This window comes from Balaenoptera acutorostrata, chromosome 6, assembly GCF_949987535.1.
Source record: "Balaenoptera acutorostrata chromosome 6, mBalAcu1.1, whole genome shotgun sequence".
Classification (NCBI taxonomy): Eukaryota; Metazoa; Chordata; class Mammalia; order Artiodactyla; family Balaenopteridae; genus Balaenoptera; species Balaenoptera acutorostrata.
The window spans coordinates 60,334,892-60,353,859 of NC_080069.1; the positions used below are offsets into that span (position 1 = coordinate 60,334,892).

Consider the following 18,968-nt stretch of genomic DNA (forward strand, 5'->3'; position numbering starts at 1 on the left):
CCCTTTCTCTTTCACTAGCAGGATATAAATATGTCTGTTTTATCTGTCCTCACCAACATTGCATATTATCAATTATTTTGCTCTTTAGAAGGAGCTGATTTTTAGGAATTAAACTGTTTCTGAGTGGTAGAATTTTGTTAGTTTTTAGAACTTTCCATTTTATACTTTTGCTTATTGCTTGACATTTTCCTAAGAAGAATTACCAAAAAAGAACCCCAATGAAATAATTAAAAAAAAAAAAAAAGATGAGCTTAGTAGGCCAAAGTAATAATGGGACCAACGTAGATTGTATGGTTTCTATATTCACAAGGAAAATCATGCTGTCACCCAGGAAAATTAGCTTCACAGGTGACTAGACTTGAGATAGATTCCCCATGAGGACAATAGGTTTTTGGCATCAGGTAGACATGGGTTCAAATATTGATTCTTTCATCTACTAGCTTCTTACTTTGGGCAAGTTATTGGGCTTTTCTAAGCTTTTGTTTTCTACTGGCAAAATAAGAATAAAACCACCCTCCTCATAGTGTTTTTGGGAAGTTTAAGTAAAGTAATGTGGGAAAAATGCTTGGTAACTTACTGAATGCTTTATAAATATTAGTTTAAAATTTTATCATGCAGTTGACAATGTTTTCAGTTACAATCTTATAATAAATAAAATAGTGGGTACTGTAAATTTATAGGCAGTGTCTCTTAATCTGAGTCAGGAGGAGAATATTGCCAAAGTGTAACTCAGAAAGTGAATTATCTGGGAGGTTAAAAGTTGTCCTGGTATTAGGATCCATGACTCCAGTGACTGTAGTTTAATAATGCACTGAACCAAAGGTCTGCAGGTCGGATGACCACATCCTAAATGCTTAATTATCTTCCTGCACTTGCCCGGGAGAGACACCACCAAAAAACAACTTCTTGCTAATTTGATGCTGACCTAAGACTTTTAGATAGGAGAACATTGATTTGATTTGATTCTGAAAGTAACAAAACCAACAGCTTTGTTTGTATCTAAAAATGCTGTAAAATGGTACTTAGATTACTTAGGAATCAAACATTTTAGAAAAGATATGGCCATTTCAAGTTTCTGTAAATCAACTTTGCCTTGGGGTTAGATTGAAAAAATGTGTAATATATTCCACCACCAAAAGACCTCTTCACAAGGCGATTGTCTATTTTTAAGTGGCTGGAAAGAAAATATGTTTCCCCCACCATTAGGTTATCATTGTAAAGCTGGATTATCAGTTGTAAAAGTGCTCTTAATTTAAGGTTTAAAGGGAATGGATGTTGAAAAGTTAAGTTTCTATTTATCTTTCCAGGAAAGAGTCATCATAAAATACATTCCTTTGCTTCTTGATAATTAGCAGATGCTACTAAGCCCCCACAAAATATGCACCCAAAGCCTTAGCCTATGGAGCAGAATCTACCACAAATGTCAGAGGATATTTACTTGGCCCAGATTTATGTTACACATTGAAATTAAGTCTAATATTAAGGGAAATAATCTATTTGATTAATATTTATGCATACTAGTGAATAATTTGAAAACACATGCTACAAACTTCTAGGGTAGAGTGGTAAGACAGTGTGCCAGAAATATGCATTGATGCATAGGCATAGAAATGGAACTTGGTTTGAAAAAGAAATTCCATCCCTCTTTGGATACTGCCTCTTTTTTGAATTCCCTTTTCAATCTGTGGAATAGGGTGCCGTTAATCTACACTGATGATAACTTGTTTTAAATGTCGAGATAAACTCAATGATACCTGAAAATACCAAGGTGAAAGTCTCTCTTTGTGGGAAGCTATGGAAAGAGATGGAAAATTTCATCAGCGTGTCTAGTGAATTGCCTCCCTCACTAAATATCCAGGAGCATTTCATTATGGTGGTAGTATGGGGAGTGTGCAAAAGCAGCGTAGTTCACATTTTCAAAGCTTGCATTATCTTCAAATTCCCCAATGATCAAATGGCCCAACCTGTGACTGTGGTGGTTGGCCTTTCGAAGAAGGGAATTTATGATTATTTTTGCTGAAACTAAATTACTTCTGAAATGTTGTCACTTGCTTGGGGGAGAGTACAACTTGGTGTTGACTGGCCATTCCCTTGCAAAGCTAAGAGCACTTCATTAAGAGACTGAGGGATTTCTCCTTTCCCACTCTCTTGTTTTGTTCTTGGCAAGTTGAATGTTGTATCATTCTGTTATAAAAACAGCTCCAAAGCACCGAAATTTGGCAAATTTGTCATCTTCCATTGTAATCATGATGGGGATAGTTTGGGATTACTCTAGTCAAATTTGAGAAAGTAGTTTCAAAAGAAAAATTATTACCTCACTTTCCATTCCAGCCCTCAACCCCACTCCTTCTCTCTAATTCCAGTTTTAATTATAATACCAAGATGACTAATACCATCTGAATTTTTTCAAATATAAAAGTTGGAAATTCACACTTCACACGTTTGACATTTATTTGGAGAAGTCAGAAAAGCTCCATGTTAGTCCAAGATATTGACATATTTTAAAAGTGATTGATAATTCGTTAATAAGTGTTAAAATTGAAGAGACTGTCTTTCCACCATTGTGTAGTCTTGCTTCCTTTGTCGTAGATTAATTGACCATAGCTGCGTGGGTTTATTTCTGGGCTTTCTATCCTGTTCCGTTGATCTATATTTTTATGCCAGTACCATACTGTTCTGATGACTATAGCTTTGTAGTATAGTCTGAAGTCAGGGAGCCTGATTCCTCCAGCTCTGTTTTTCTTTCTCAAGATTGCTTTGGCTATTCAGTGTCTTTTTTGTCTCCATACAAATTTTAAGATTTTTTTGTTCTAGTTCTGTGAAAAAGGCCATTGGTAATTTGATAGGGATTGCACTGAATCTGTAGATTGCCTTGGGTAGTATAGTCATTATGACAATATTGATTCTTCCAATCCATGAACATGGTATATCTTTCCATCTGTTTGTGTCTTCTTTGATTTCTTTCATCAGCGTCTGGGAAGACTGGATAGCTACATGTAAAAAAATGAAATTAGATCATTCTTTAACACCATACACAAAAATAAGCTCAAAATGGATTAAAGACCTAAATGTGAGACCAGACACTATAAAACTCCTAGAGGAAAACATAGGCAGAACACTGTCTGACATAAATCGCAGAAATACCTTTTGTGATCTGTCTCCCAGAATAATGGAAATACAAACAAAAATAAACTAATGGGACCTAATTAAACTCAAAAGCTTTTTCACAGCAAAGGAAACCATAAACAAAATAAAAAGACAACCCACAGATTGGGAGAAAATATTTGCAAATGACGTGACTGACAGGGGATTGGTCTCCAAAATTTACAAACAGCTCATGAGGCTTAATATCATCAAAACAAACAACCCAATCAAAAAATGGGCAGGAGACCTAAATAGACATTTCTCCAAACAAGACATACAGATAGCCAAGAGGCACATGAAAAGATGTTCAACATTGCTAATTATTAGAGAAATGCAAATTAAAACTACAATGAGATATCGCCTGACACCAATCAAAATGGCTACCATCAAAAAATCCACAAAGAATAAATGCTGGAGAGGGTGTGGAGAGAAGGGAACCCTCCTACACTGTTGGTGGGAATGTAACTTGGTACAGCTACTATGGAGAACAGTATGGAGGTTCCTTAACTAAAAATAGAGCTACCATATGACCCTGCAATCCTACTCCTGGGCATATATCTGGAGAAAAACATGATCCGAAAGGATACATGCACCCCAGTGTTCATTGCAGCACTGTTTACAGTAGCCAGGACATGGAAGCAACCTAAATGTCCATTGACAGAGGAATGGATAAAGACGATGTGGTACATATATACGATGGAATATTACTCAGCCATTAAAAAGAATGAAATAATGCCATTTGCAGCAACATGGATAGACCTAGAGCTTGTCATACTGAGTGAAGTAAGTCAGGCAGAGAAAGAGAAATATCGTATGATATCCCTTATATGCGGAATCTAAAAAGAAATGATACAAATGAACTTATTTACAAAACAGAAACAGACTCACAGATTTAGAGAATGAACTTATGGTTACCAGGGGGAAAGGGTGGGGAGTAAGGATAGTTAGGGAGTTTGGGATCGACATGTACACACTGCTATATTTAAAATGGATAACCAACCAGGACTTACTGTATAGCACAAGGAACTCTGCTCAACGTTATGTGGCATCCTGGATGGGATGGGAGTTTGGGGGAGAATGGATGCACGTATATGTATGGCTGAGTTGCTTTGCTGTGCACCTGAAACTATCACAACATTGTTAATTGGCTATACTCCAATATAAAATAGAAAGTTAAAAAAAAAGATCTTAGTGATTATGAAGCTTAATTAGAAGAAATTTTACAAAATAAAAAATATGGAATAATGAAAGAAAAAATGTTAAAATTCTTTTATATTTAAGAAGATTTGAAGCCTTTCTATCAACTTTGTCGTTTACCTATGTCAAAGATTCTCCTGGCTCTAATTACCTGGTTCAGTCTCTTCAATTTATTGGTATTCCTGTGAATATAGAAGTAATAGAACTTGTCTTCATGATTTGAATCTCTTGTTCACCTAACCTCAAATTGAAAGTAAGATCCTTGTCTGCTTAAAGCCAGACAACCTTAGTCAGAAAAGAGGACTAAATTTTTCTATTTATATGCCATTTTTTGTTGATTCCTTAAATTAGAAGTTGGCATGCCATTGATCTCAAGTAGAAATAGAAGCATCAGGCATCACTTAACCATTCATTTAAGAAATTAATCATATTATAGGGGAAAATCCATCAAACTATGCAGAGCATTAGAAAAAAAATAAAATTATCAGTATATCACAAAACAACCAACGGCTGATTTTAGAAAATAATTGCAAAATCTGACTTTTTAAATTTAAAAACTCACTTGGTTTTCATAAGGTATTTAACTGCTATCAGTTTGCTGTGTTAAAGAGAGAGCTTGCATTCTTTTAATCCAATATATAAGCTTAACATGTAGTCTGTCTCAGAAGATATATATTTGCTTCTAATCCAAATTAGACCATACTTACTTCTAGTGAATGCAAAGACAAAGTGGACATCTGATTTTTTTTTTTACCCTTGAAGGATAAAGATACTTCCAGATAATTCGTTTCTTTGAAGATACTTTCAGGTTTGGTAAAAGTAGGTTTTAGAGAAAAGATGATCTTGATTATTTAGAGAATATTCAGATACAGTTCCTTCCTTCTGCTACATGGAAAGCACACTAGATTGGGAATCATAAACATCTACATTCCAATCCCAGTCCAACCAGTTGGACTTGTGGCCATGGATCCATCATGGATTTCTCTAGGTCAGTTTCATCATCAGTAAGATTGGAAGGATAATGCCTTCTCTGTTAACCTCAAAGTTTTGAGGATTAAATAAAATCATGAATGTAAATGTGGAATCATGAACCATAACACTATTTATGGAGACAGGAAAAAATATATGCCCAATATTCTTTGAGGAGAAAGTATAAACTCTATATTCTTTAATTTATTCCTTGCTTTCTAGAAGCCCTATTTTCTTTGATTCAATCTTGGCTAATGTAACTACAGCTAAAGCCAGGCTGTTGATCCAGGACTTGTTACATAAGGAGACTGGGAATGTTTGTAAGACACTGGCTTAGATCAATAGGTCTCAAACTTTTTGGTCTCAGGGTTGCTTTACATGCTCAAAAAATTATTGAAGGTCCTGGAACTTCCCTGGTGGTCCAGTGGGTAAGACTCCATGCTCCCAATGCAGGGGGCCTGGGTTTGATCCCTGGTTGGGGAACTAGATCCCGCATGCCTGCCACAACTAAGAGTCCGCATGCTACAACTAAAAGATTTTGCATGCTGCAGCGAAGATTCCCAGGTGACCTGGGGAAGCCAAAATAAATAAATATTAAAAAAAATTATTGAAGGTCCTAAAGAGCTTTCATTTATTTGAGTTATACCTATATTTAGTATATTAGAAATTAAAACTGAGAAATATTTAAATACTTATTAATTTCAAAGGAACAGCAATAAATTTATTATATGTTAACATAAATAAATATTTTGGTGGAAAATAACTATATTTTTGAAAGCAAAAACACCCTGAAAAAGTGGTGGTGTTTTACAATTTTGCAAATCATTTTAATGTCTGACAATGCAAAACAGCTGGATTTTCACAGCTGCTTCTGCATTCACTCTCTTGCAACATCACATAGACTCTGGAAAACTATGTTTTATACTCATGAGAGAATGTGAGTGAATAAGGAAGAGAATACCTTAATATTATAAAAATAATTTTGATATCATAGAGGCCCTGAAATGATCTTGGGAACCCCCAGGTATCACTGGCTACTTTTGAGACTGCTGGCTTAGAAGGTACTTAAGAACAAACATTCATCCTGTGTTGTGATGAGGGTAAATCCTATTAGCATGATACCTGAATCTGATTTAGTAATCAAAAACATTTTTCTAGGCTGCTGTTTAAAGACCCATTAATGATAATCTCCTATGAATTTAACAATTATTCTTTTTAAAAATTGAGAGGTAATTGAGATATAACACTGTAAGTTTGTATACAACGGGTTGACTTGGTACACTTGTATTTTGTGAAATGATTACCACCGTAGTGTTAGCTAACCCTTAACAATTATTCTTATAGCTAAACATACTAAGTTGTTTTCAGGGAACTGAGATTTCTGTACTTCACTTGTATATAAAGGGATTAAAACTATCTTTTTATTGTCAGAGAACTATCAGTACTTCTCTGACTTATTTCTCTAGTGGCTTTTTGTATAACTGGTGACTAGATTATAGACTTATTTATCCAAACAATTTAAGAGGAGCAATTTACTTTGATACAAATGTAAAATGGTATTATTATTGTGAGTGAGACCCAGGAAGGTAAGAGATTTGCCTCAAGTCACACAGCTGCCTAATGGGAAAACTACAATAGAACCTGATCTTCTGACACCTGATTTAGCGCTTATATCACAACTCATTCTTAACTCTGTTGGAACTCTTTTAGTAGAAGCAGGGAAATGCCCCCGGCTTCAGACCAGTCAGACCCCTTGTTTGTATGCTCCCATAGTGCCTTGCACTTCCCCCTTCATAATACTCATCATGTTCTAATTTCTAATTCACTGTTCACCACCCACCAGATGGTGAGCTTCATGAAGGCAGGGCTCACATCCTCCTCTTTCACTGCTATGTTCCTGATATGTAGCAGACTCTGAACAAGTTTTTATGGAGTGAATAGAAGTGTGCGGAATCCACAGAATTTAAAGTCAGGCTAGGTTTGACTGGACTTGGAAGTTAATATTATTATTTAAAATCCTGCTTAAAATACTGTAGCTGAAATATACATTACTTTATGACATAGCAATTTCAGACCTGAAATATACCCAAGAGAAATTATTACATAGGTCCACCTAAAAACAGGTACAAGAATGTTCAGAGCAACTTTATTAATAATGGTCCCAGCCTGGAAACAACCCAAAAAAGAGAAATAAATAAATTGTTGAATATTCATACAATGCTATAATATACTGTAATAAAAAAAGAGAAACTATTGGTGAAAAACATGGATGAATGTCACAGAACTTACATTGAGTGAAAGAAACCAGACAAGATAACATACACTATACACTATATGATATACATATCATACACTATATGATTCCATGTATACAAAGTTCAAGAAATGGCAAAACTCATCTATAGTGATTGAGGGCAGAATAGTGGACACCTCTGAGTTGGGGAGGAGGGTGTTGACTGGACAGGGAAATGAGGGAACCATTGAGGGTGCTGAAAATGTTCTCTGACTTGATCTGGGTGGTAGTTACATGAGTGAACGTGAGCATGTAAATTCATCATGCTCTATACTTAAGGTGAATGTACTTTACTATATATGGGTGGTCATTTTGGTTGTTTCCACTTCTTGCCAACTGTGAGTAGTACTGGTATGAATACATGTGTGCAAATATCTCTTAGAGAGCCTGCTTTCATTTTTTTTGGGGGGGGGGTATATATCTAGAAGTGGGATTGCTGGACCATGTGTTAACTCTATGATTAATTTTTTTTAAGAGCCTCCATGCTGTTTTCTATAGTGGTTGCATCATTTTACAATCCCGTCAACAGTGCATAAGGGTTCCAATTTCTCCATGTGTAATTCTTAAAGACTGTCTTCCCTCCTTGAGAGAGTCTCTGGGGATTGTGACCAGAGGTACCATTTTTTTTTTCCAACACTTTTGAATTTTAAATATGCTTATTAGATTTTATTTTTTAAAGAAGTTTTAGGTTCACAACAAAATTGAGTGGAAGGTACAGCGATTTTCCTTATACCTACTGCCCCAACACATGCATAGCCTCCACCATTGTAAATATCCCCCACCAGAGTGGTATCAGTATCACCCAGAGTCTATAGTCTATGTTAAGGTTCAGTCTTTTTTTTAAAAGATTTATTTATTTATTATTTATTTATTTTATTTACTTTTGGCTGCATCAGGTCTTAGTTGCGGCATGTGGGATCTTCGTTGAGGCATGCAGGATCTTTCGTGGCGGCGTGCGGGCTACTTCTCTAGTTGGGTGTGTAGGTTCCAGAGTGCATGGGCTCTGTAGTTTGTGGAATGCAGGCTCTCTTATTGAGGCACACAAGCTCAGTAGTTGCGGCGTGCAGGCTTAGTTGCCCCGCGGCATGTGGGATCTTAGTTCCCTCACCAGGGATCGAACCTGTGTCCCCTGCATTGGAAGGCGGATTCTTTACCACTGGACCACCAGGGAAGTCCCACAAGTTTCACTCTTGGCGTTGTATGTTCTATGGGTTTGGACAAATTTATAAAGACATCTATCTACCATACAGAGTAGTTTTGTTGCCTTAAAAATTTTCTGTGTTCTACTTATTTATCCCTCCTTTTCCCTATCCCCTTATTCTTTTTTATTGTCTCCATAATTTGGCCTTTTGCAGAAGTCCTGCAGTCGGAATGTACAGTATGTAGCCTTTCAGAATGGCTTCTTTCACTTAGAAGCATGAACTTAAAGTTCTTCCCTGTCTTTTCATGGCTTGATTACTCACTTCTTTTTTAAGCCCTAGAGATCTAATGCACAATGTAGTCAAAAGAGAAAATAATTTTGTATTATAACTATCAAACTTGCTAAGAGACTAGAACTTAATTATTCCAGCCACTAAAAGGAAAAGATAATTATATGAGGTGATAGCGGTGCTAATTATCACTACAATAGCAATCGTATTACAATATATAAGTCTAACAAATTAACATGTTGTACACCTTCAATTTACACTGCATTATATGTCAGATATATTTCAATGAGAAAGAGTTCCTGTTGCCTCAAAGATTGAAACGGATGTCTCTCATGGTGCCTGACTGTCCTGCCCAGCTTCTTCCCCATCCCTATTCCCTGTTCCCATTCGGAAAATCTTTCCCCACTCTACCTTGTCCTGTTGAGTCCCTAGATCCATTCAAGGTATTAGAGTTGTCTAGATTAAATGAATTAATAAATGCATGTAAGTAAAAATGTACATTAGGGATACATATTCAATAATTATAAGTGATTCTTAATCATATCTCAATATATAACATCTCTATATAGTCTTGCTTTTCCAAGTGCATTGTAAGGTTTTTGAGAGCAGGCACTACGTCCTACTCATCTCTGTTCCTCCGAAGATTAGCACGGGGCCTACCTTATACTAAGATACAGTAACTCTTGTTGAAGAGAATTTAACAGATCAGCATGTTCTGGTTTCTGTGAGACATATTTGTGTGACTTTAGCCTCATCTCTCTAAACAAGTCTTGGATTTAGTTAGTTGATTTGTGCAGTTTACTCCTAAGATGAGAAAATCGTCTTTTGCCTGTGGGTGTGTTTTGTTACTTTCAGTGTACTCTGCTTAGACTAAGCTGCCATGAATTTTTTAAATGTAATAACTTTTTATTTTGACTTTTTATGTTACAAAATACATTGTCTTTTGAGACAGTTGGAGTTAGATTTTTTTTCAGAATCAGTAAGCAAAGACTCCCAACTGCTTGAGTTATGCTTGGAAATATAAAATTGTTCTTGGTGCTAAGCTTGTAAAGAGCAAATCACTCCCAAATCTCACAAAGATAGAGAAATGTAAAACATCTTAAAATTAAATTGTTTATGCTGCTTTTGGTGCATTTCCCCCTTTGCTGTAAAAGATGGAGATAAAAAGGATTCTTGATGATTTTTTCATGTTTTTAATGTATATGTGGAAATCCTAATGTCTGTTTACTTTTTCTTATTTATTTATTTATTAAAGTATATTTGATTTACAATGTTCTGCCAATCTCTGCTGTACAACAAAGTGACTCAGTTATACACATATATACATTCTTTTTTAATATTCTTTTCCATTATGGTTTATCACAGGATATTGAATATAGTTCCCTGATGTCTGTTTACTTTAATGCTAACATTTGAAGCTGTGTTAAAGTTAATTATTAATGAGAAAAATGCAGCACACTGGAATGAAATGAGTCAGTTTATTGTGATTCCTGCCTCAATTTAGTGGACAAATGTGGAAATGATAATGCGATGAGTAAAATTTTTAGTCTAAAGTTTCCATTTCCACAAACAATAGCCTTGAATATGGAGGATGGGAAACATTTTCTCAAATAGATTCCATGAAGCACATGTAATCTGAGTATTAGTCCTCATAAAATGAAAGAACCTGAATCTTTCATTCTTTCAGATCTCCAGCTGGACCACTGGCTCCAGACATAAAAAAAGTGCTAGGAGAAGGATTTCTTTGTTATTAACAGCTGTACTGCTGAGTGTGTACATGTGTGTATTTGGAAAAGGCTGTCCCTTCAGTGTCTCTCCTGTCAGGACACTCTCTTCCAGTACCCTCATTCAGAAGATTTCTTTAATATATTTTATAAGGAGATCCTTTTAGAAATCTTTTATAAATATCTTTTAGATTTTTTAAAAATAAAGTCTTTTTTAAGAAAAAGTTTTAGAAATAAAAGGTTTATTTTCTTCCTTTCCAATCCTCATGCCTCATTTTTTTTTTTTTTTTCTTGACTTATTGTATTGGCTAGGGTCTCCTATCCAATGTTGAACTGTGGGCATTATAGCAGGCATTTTTGTCCTCTTCCCTCTTTAGTGGTTACTAAAAATTTACCATTAAGGATGAAATTTCTGATAGAGGTCTTTGATTTGGTAAAAAGATTTCCATTCTATTCTTAGCTGGCTAATAGTGTTTTTTTGTTTGTGTGTTTAGTGAATCAGTGTTGACTTTTACTGAATACCACTTTTCTGCATTTATAAAGATGATCAGATGGCTTTTTATCTCCTTCAATATATTAAACTGCTAGATGTTTTTATTTTTGAACCATCCTTGCAATCCTGAAATAAACCCTATTTGGGTACAGTATATTTAAAAACACATAGGTAGATTAGATTTGCAAATGTGTTATTTAGAATTTTGCACTTATGTTTAAAAAAGTGATCTTGGTCTATACTTCTCAAATTTCAAGCAGAGTGCATGGCTCTTCTTCCTTCCTTGCTGGGGTTTGTTTCATTCCCTGTTATCCCCTAGCCACCCTGAACTTTGAGGTCTGCAAGTCTCTATCTCTAAACACACTCGCTGGGTTGTGTTTCTGTTCTTTTTTGGTACACAGGGGTGTTGATCTTTAATTTCATTTACTTAAAAAAAATTTTTTTTATTGGAGTATAGTTGATTTACCATGTTTACTTATTTGTTTTAAGTTGATCTATTTGAAGTGTGAGCCCTTCCACTCCCGGCCAATAGTCTTTTTTGTTTCAGCGTTTCTTCCCATAGCCTTCGGGTTTTATAGATTCAGTAGAAAACCATCTTCACAATGTGTTGGATAACACCTCTGTGCTTGGTGCCATCAACAACATTTAATAGACACACTCCTGATATTTTTATATGGGCTTTTGGTGAAGGTGTTGGCTGTGCTCCTTACAGAATGCTATATTCTACAGCAGTTCAACAAAAATCATTCATGTTTACAATCCAAAAAGGTATGGTCATCTCCAACACATGACATTTTATGTTTTTCATATCACGTCAACCCTAAGGTTAGAAATAGAATGATTTCTTTAAAATGTGTTTTATTTCAGCACTAAGTTCAACAGCACATGCTTTTAGGGGAAGAATTCTTTGTTGTTTCTATGGCTAGCTCTTTTAAAATATTCTGGCTTTGCATTTCAACTTGTTTAAAGATTACTTTAGTAAAGTTGATAATTGTATTATTTCAACAGCCCCTATCCATCTATGGAAGATATAAGAGAAAGACTGTATTTATATAAGCAGGTACTGCAGATTTCAAGATATTTGGGCTAACCTAAGTCTAGCTCTGTTTATTCTAGAATATGTTCAGCACAAAGTTAGGCCAAGCATCATGTATATAATTAACTTAATGAAAATTACATTTCTTGCAGATATTTTGAAATATGTTGCAATTTAAGTTTTGGGGGTTTTTTTGCTTAGAATGCTGAAGGTATTTTTCCCCATAGAAGTGGCATGAAACATTTATTTCTGATTCTAGATGAATCCATAAACTTTATTTAGCCGAGATGTTAGAAGAAGCACATCAACGCAACTACCTACTATCATTCCTTTATCAAAAGAGTTTTGTGTCTCAACTAACAGCGTCTAGAATCATCTTCATTTCTTTTCAGGTGAGATATTCACAAGCTGGGAAATTTTTTTTTTAGCTTTATTCTAGACATAGAATATTTATTTGCAGATAAAAGGATAGATAGAACAAAAATTAACATACTATAATAACATTTTGAAATAAATAAAATAGAATTTTACTTGGAAGAAAAGAAATTAAAGCTATGCTGAACTTTAGATAATTAACTTCCTTACCCCATGACATGTTAGTTCTATTTTTTTTAATTTAATTAAATTTATTTTTTTATACAGCAGGTTCTCATTAGTCATCCATTTTATACACATCAGTGTATACATGTCCATTCCAATCTCCCAATTCATCCCACCACCCCCAACCCCCCGCAGCTTTCCCCCCTTGGTGTCCATACGTATTTTCTCTACTTCTGTGTCTCAATTTCTGCTCTGCAAACCGGTTCATCTCTACCATTTTCTAGGTTCCACATATATGTGTTAATATACGATATTTGTTTTTCTCTTTCTGACTTACTTCACTCTGTATGACAGTCTCTAGATGCATCCACGTCTTTACAAATGACCCAACTTCGTTCGTTTTTATGGCTGAGTAATATTCCATTGTATGTATGTACCACATCTTTTTTATCCATTCGTCTGTCGATGGGCTTTAGGTTGCTTCTATGACCTGGCTATTGTAAATAGTGCTGCAATGAACATTGGGGTGCATGTGTCTTTTTGAATTATGGTTTTCTCTGGGTATATGCCCAGTAGTGGGATTGCTGGGTCGTATGGTAGTTCTATTTTTAGTTTCTTAAGGAACCTCCATACTGTCTCCATAGTGGTTGTATCAATTTCCATTCCCACCAACAGTGCAAGAGGGTTCCCTTTTCTCCACACCCTCTCCAGCATTTGTTGTTTGTAGATTTTCTGATGATACCCATTCTAACTGGTGTGAGGTGATACCTCATTGTAGTTTTGATTTGCATTTCTCTAACAATTAGTGATGTTGAGCAGCTTTTCATGTGCCTCTTGGCCATCTGCATGTCTTCTTTGGAGAAATGTCTATTTAGGTGGTCTGCCCATTTTTGGATTGGGTTGTTTGTTTTTTTTTAATACTGAGCTGAATGAGCTGTTTATATATTTTGGAGATTAATCCTTTGTCTGTTGATTAGTTTGCAAATATTTTCTCCCATTCTGACGGTTGTCTTTTCACCTTGTTTATGGTTTCCTTTGCTGTGCAAAAGCTTTTAAGTTTCATTAGGTCCCATTTGTTTATTTTTGTTTTTATTTCCATTACTCTAGGAGATGGATCAAAAAATATCTTGCTGTGATTTATGTCAAAGAGTGTTCTTCCTATGTTTTCCTCTAAGAGTTTTATGGTGCCTGGCCTTACATTTAGGTCTCTAATCCATTTTGAGTTTATTTTTGTGTATGGTGTTAGGGAGTGTTCTAATTTCATTCTTTGACATGTAGCTGTCCAGTTTTCCCAGTACCACTTATTGAAGAGACTGTCTTTTCTCCATTGTATATCCTTGCCTCCTTTGTCATAGATTAGTTGACTATAGGTGCATGGGTTTATCTCTGGGCTTTCTATCCTGTTCCATTGATCTGTATTTCTGTTTTTGTGTCAGTACCATATTGTCTTGATGACTGTAGGTTTGTAGTATAGTCTGAAGTCAGGGAGTCTGATTCCTCCAGCTCTGTTTTTTTCCCTCAAGACTGCTTTGGCTATTCGGGGTCTTTTGTGTCTCCATACAAATTTTAAGATTTTCTGTTCTAGTTCTGTAAAAAATGCCATTGGTACTTTGATAGGGATTGCACTGAATCTGTAGATTGCTTTGGGTAGTATAGTCATTTTCACAATATTGATTCTTCCAATCTAAGAACATGGTATATCTCTCCATCTGTTGGTAACACCTTTAATTTCTTTCATCAGTGTCTTATAGTTTTCTGCATTCAGGTCTTTTGTCTCCTTAGGTAGGTTTATTCCTAGGTATTTTATTCTTTTTGTTGCAATGGTAAATGGGAGTGTTTTCTTAATTTCACTTTCAGATTTTTCATCATTAGTGTATAGGAATTCAAGAGATTTCTGTGCATTAATTTTGTATCCTGCTACTTTACCGAATTCATTGATTAGCTCTAGTCGTTTTCTGGTGGCATCTTTAGGATTCTCTATGTATAGTATCATGTCATCTGCAAACAGTGACAGTTTTACTTCTTTTCCAATTTGTATTCCTTTTATTTCTTTTTCTTCTCTGATTGCCATAGCTAGGACTTCCAAAACTAAGTTGAATAATAGTGGTGAGAGTGGACATCCTTGTCTTGTTCCTGATCTTAGAGGAAATGCTTTCAGTTTTTCACCGTTGAGAATGATGTTTGCTGTGGGTTTGTCATATACGGCCTTTATTATGTTGAGGTAGGTTCCCTCTATGCCCACTTTCTGGAGAGTTTTTATCATAAATGGGTGTTGAATTTTGTCAAAAGCTTTTTCTGCATCTATTGAGATGATCATATGGTTTTTATTCTTCAGTTTGTTAATATGGTGTATCACATTGATTGATTTGCGTATATTGAAGAATCCTTGCATCCCTGGGATAAATCCCACTTGATCATGGTGTATGATCCTTTTAATGTGTTGTTGGACTTTGTTTGCTAGTATTTTGTTGAGGATTTTTGCATCTATATTCATCAGTGATATTGGTCTGTAATTTTCTTTTTTTCTGTATCTTTGTCTGGTTTTGGTATCAGGGTGATGGTGGCCTCATAGAATGAGTTTGGGAGTGTTCCTTCCTCTGCCATTTTTTGGAAGAGTTTGAGAAGGATAGGTGTTAGCTCTTCTCTAAATGTTTGATAGAATTCACCTGTGAAGCCATCTGGTCCTGGACTTTTGTTTGTTGGAAGATTTTTAATCACAGTTTCAATTTCATTACTTGTGATTGGTCTGTTCATATTTTCTATTTCTTCCTGGTTCAGTCTTGGAAGGTTATACCTTTCTAAGAATTTGTCCATTTCTTCCAGGTTGTCCATTTGATTGGCATAGAGTTGCTTGTAGTAGTCTCTTAGGATGCTTTGTATTTCTGCAGTGTCTGTTGTAACTTCTCCTTTTTCATTTCTAATTTTATTGATTTGAGTCTTCTCCCTCTTTTTCCTGATCAGTCTGGCTAATGGTTTATCAATTTTCTTTATCTTCCCAAAGAACCAGCTTTTAGTTTTATTGATCTTTGCTATTGCTTTCTTTGTTTCTATTTCATTTATTTCCACTCTGATCTTTATGATTTCTTTCCTTCTGCTAACTTTGGGTTTTGTTTGTTCTTCTTTCTCTAGTTCCTTTAGGTGTAAGGTTAGATTGTTTACTTGAGATTTTTGTTTCTTTAGGTAGGCTTGTATAGCTATAAACTTCCTTCTTAGAACTGCTTTTGCTGCATCCCATAGGTTTTGGATCGTCGTGTTTTCATTGTCATTTGTGTCTAGGTATTTTTTTATTTCCTCTTTGATTTCTTCAGTGATCTCTTGGCTATTTAGTAACGTATTGTTTAGCCTCCATGTGTTTGTGTTTTTTATGTTTTTTTCCCTGTAATTGATTTCTAATCTCATAGTGTTGTAGTCAGAAAAGATGCTTGATATGATTTCAATTTTCTTAAATTTAGTGAGGCTTGATTTGTGACCCAAGATGTGATCTATCCTGGAGAATGTTCCGTGTGCACTTGAGAAGAACGTGCAGTCTGCTGTTTTTGGATGGAATGTCCTATAAATATCAATTAAATCTATCTGGTGTATTGTGTCATTTAAAGCTTCTGTTTCATTATTTATTTTCATTTTCGATGACCTGTCCATTGGTGTAAGTGAGGTGTTAAAGTCCCCCACTATTATTGTGTTACTGTCGATTTCCTCTTTTTTAGCTGTTAGCAGTTGCCTTATGTATTTAGGTGCTCCTATGTTGGGTGCATATATATTTATAATTGTTATATCTTCTTCTTGGATTGATCCCTTGATCATTATGTAGTGTCCTTCCTTGTCTCTTATAACATTCTTTATTTTAAAGTCTATTTTATCTGATATGAGTATTGCTACTCCAGCTTTCTTTTGATTTCCATTTTCATGGAATATCTTTTTCCATCCCCTCACTTTCGGTCTGTATGTGTCCCTAGGTCTGAAGTGGGTCTCTTGTAGACAGCATATATGTGGGTCTTGTTTTTGTATCCATTCAGCAAGCCTGTGTCTTTTGGTTGGATCATTTAATCCATTCACGTTTAAGGTAATTATCGATATGTATGTTCCTATGACCATTTTCTTAATTCTTTTGGGTTTGTTTTTGTAGGTCCTTTTCTTTTCTTGTGTTTCCCACTTAGAGAAGTTCCTTTAGCATTTGTTGTAGAGCTGGTTAGGTGGTGCTGAATTCTCTTAGCTTTTGCTTGTCTGTAAAGCTTTTGATTTCTCCATCAAATCTGAAAGAGATCCTTGCCGGCTAGAGTAATCTTGGTTGTAGGTTCTTCCCTTTCCTCACTTTAAGTATATCATGCCACTCCCTTCTGGCTTGTAGAGTTTCTGCTGAGAAATCAGCTGTTAACCTTATGGGAGTTCCCTTGTCTGTTATTTGTCATTTTTCCCTTGCTGCTTTCAATAATTTTTCTTTGTCTTTAATTTTTGCCAATTTGATTACTGTGTGTCTTGGTGTGTTTCTCCCAGTTTATCCTGTATGGGACTCTCTGCACTTCCTGGACTTGGGTGGCTATTTCCTTTCCCATGTTAGGGAAGTTTTTGACTATAATCTATTCAAATATTTTCTCGGGTCCTTTCTCTCTCTCTTCTCCTTCTGGGACCCCTATAACGCGAATGTTGTTGCATTTAATGTTGTCCCAGAGGTCTTTTAGGCTGTCTTCCTTTCTTTTCATTCTTTTTTCTTTATTCTGTTCCACAGCAGTGAATTCCACCATTCTGTCTTCCAGGTCACTTATCCGTTCTTCTGCCTCAGTTATTCTGATATTGATTCCTTCTAGTGTATTTTTCATTTCAGTTATTGTATTGTTCATCTCTGCTTGTTTGTTCTTTAATTCTTCTAGATCTTTGTTAAACATCTCTTGCATCTTCCCCATCTTTGCCTCCATTCTTTTTCCGAGGTCCTGGGTCATCTTCACTATCATTATTCTGAATTCTCTTTCTGGAAGATTGCCTATCTCCACTTCATTTAGTTGTTTTTCTGGGGTTTTATCTTGTTCCTTCATCTGGTACATACCCCTCTGCCTTTTCATCTTGTCTACCTTTCTGTGAATGTGGTTTTTGTTCCACAGGCTGCAGGATTGTAGTTCTTCTTGCTTCTCAGAAGCTGGGAAATTTTTAAATTTAATCTGAAAACAAGATTGTCTGTCACACTGTGTTTCCTGTTATCATTAAGGCTTTATTTCTTTCTTTTTCAAGATCAGTACATGAATCATACACTGTCACTGTATTTTGTGTGTTTAGTAAATAGTGTTTGTTTACTTATAAAGAACCTAGTGATTCTTGGAGACGTTTCACCCATTTATTCTTCGAACAAATGGAATGAATCAAGAGATTCTTGAAGATTTTAAATTTCTGGTGACTTTGAGTAAGTGTATATGTACCTTTCATTGCTAAAGTATCTATAAAGCATGTTTTAAAATGAAATAATTGTTTTCTCTCTCCTTTTGAATTCTTTTTCATTTTTTTTTTTGCTTTAGTCCTTCTTCACGTAATCTGCTTCCCTTTCTTTTCTATTTTCTTTTCTCTTCCTCTCATTTTTTCCAAGAGAGAGGGCAGTATGTGGTGACCTTGTTAAGGGAAACCACAGTCTAGGCTGAATTGGATTTACAGTGCCTTGTACTTCTGGCTGAGGTTTAAAATAGCCACATGTGTCTCGATATAAACAGTTTCCCCAAAGCAAGATAAGACTCCTACTTCTCTATTTATGGTCAGTTTAAAAGTTAGCCCAGATACTATGCCATTATTTTTTTTTTTTTTTCTGGTGGAGATGAAATACAGGAAAGCATTTTATTATGCAGTTGTTAAGGAACAAAACTTTCACCCACCCACGGAATCCTGCCCAGTTTAACTGAATGAATCTCTGCTGAGAGGACATGTCTTGACCTGTGATAGAGCTGAATCAGTGGGGTCATAAACTATATGCAAATGAGATGAGATTAATAGAGTTTTTCTGGATTTTTAAAAAAGAACCAGACACATTAAAAGCCTTATAAACTGAAGAACTAAGGTGGTACTTAAAAACAGCCCCCTAGAATCTCCTCTTTTCCTTTAAAGGCTGTGACCAAAGTTCAGAGGGGCCAGGTCTCCTCTCTCCTCCCTTCTGAATGCTGGACATCTT

General features: G+C 35.5%; 1 protein-coding gene across 1 annotated transcript in view; it reads left to right on the top strand.

Moving 5' to 3' along the window:
- The window catches only part of FREM1 (FRAS1 related extracellular matrix 1), a 226,594-nt gene that overhangs the window by 10,402 nt on the left and 197,224 nt on the right, over positions 1-18,968 (top strand). The gene's annotated exons all lie outside the window — the stretch shown is intronic.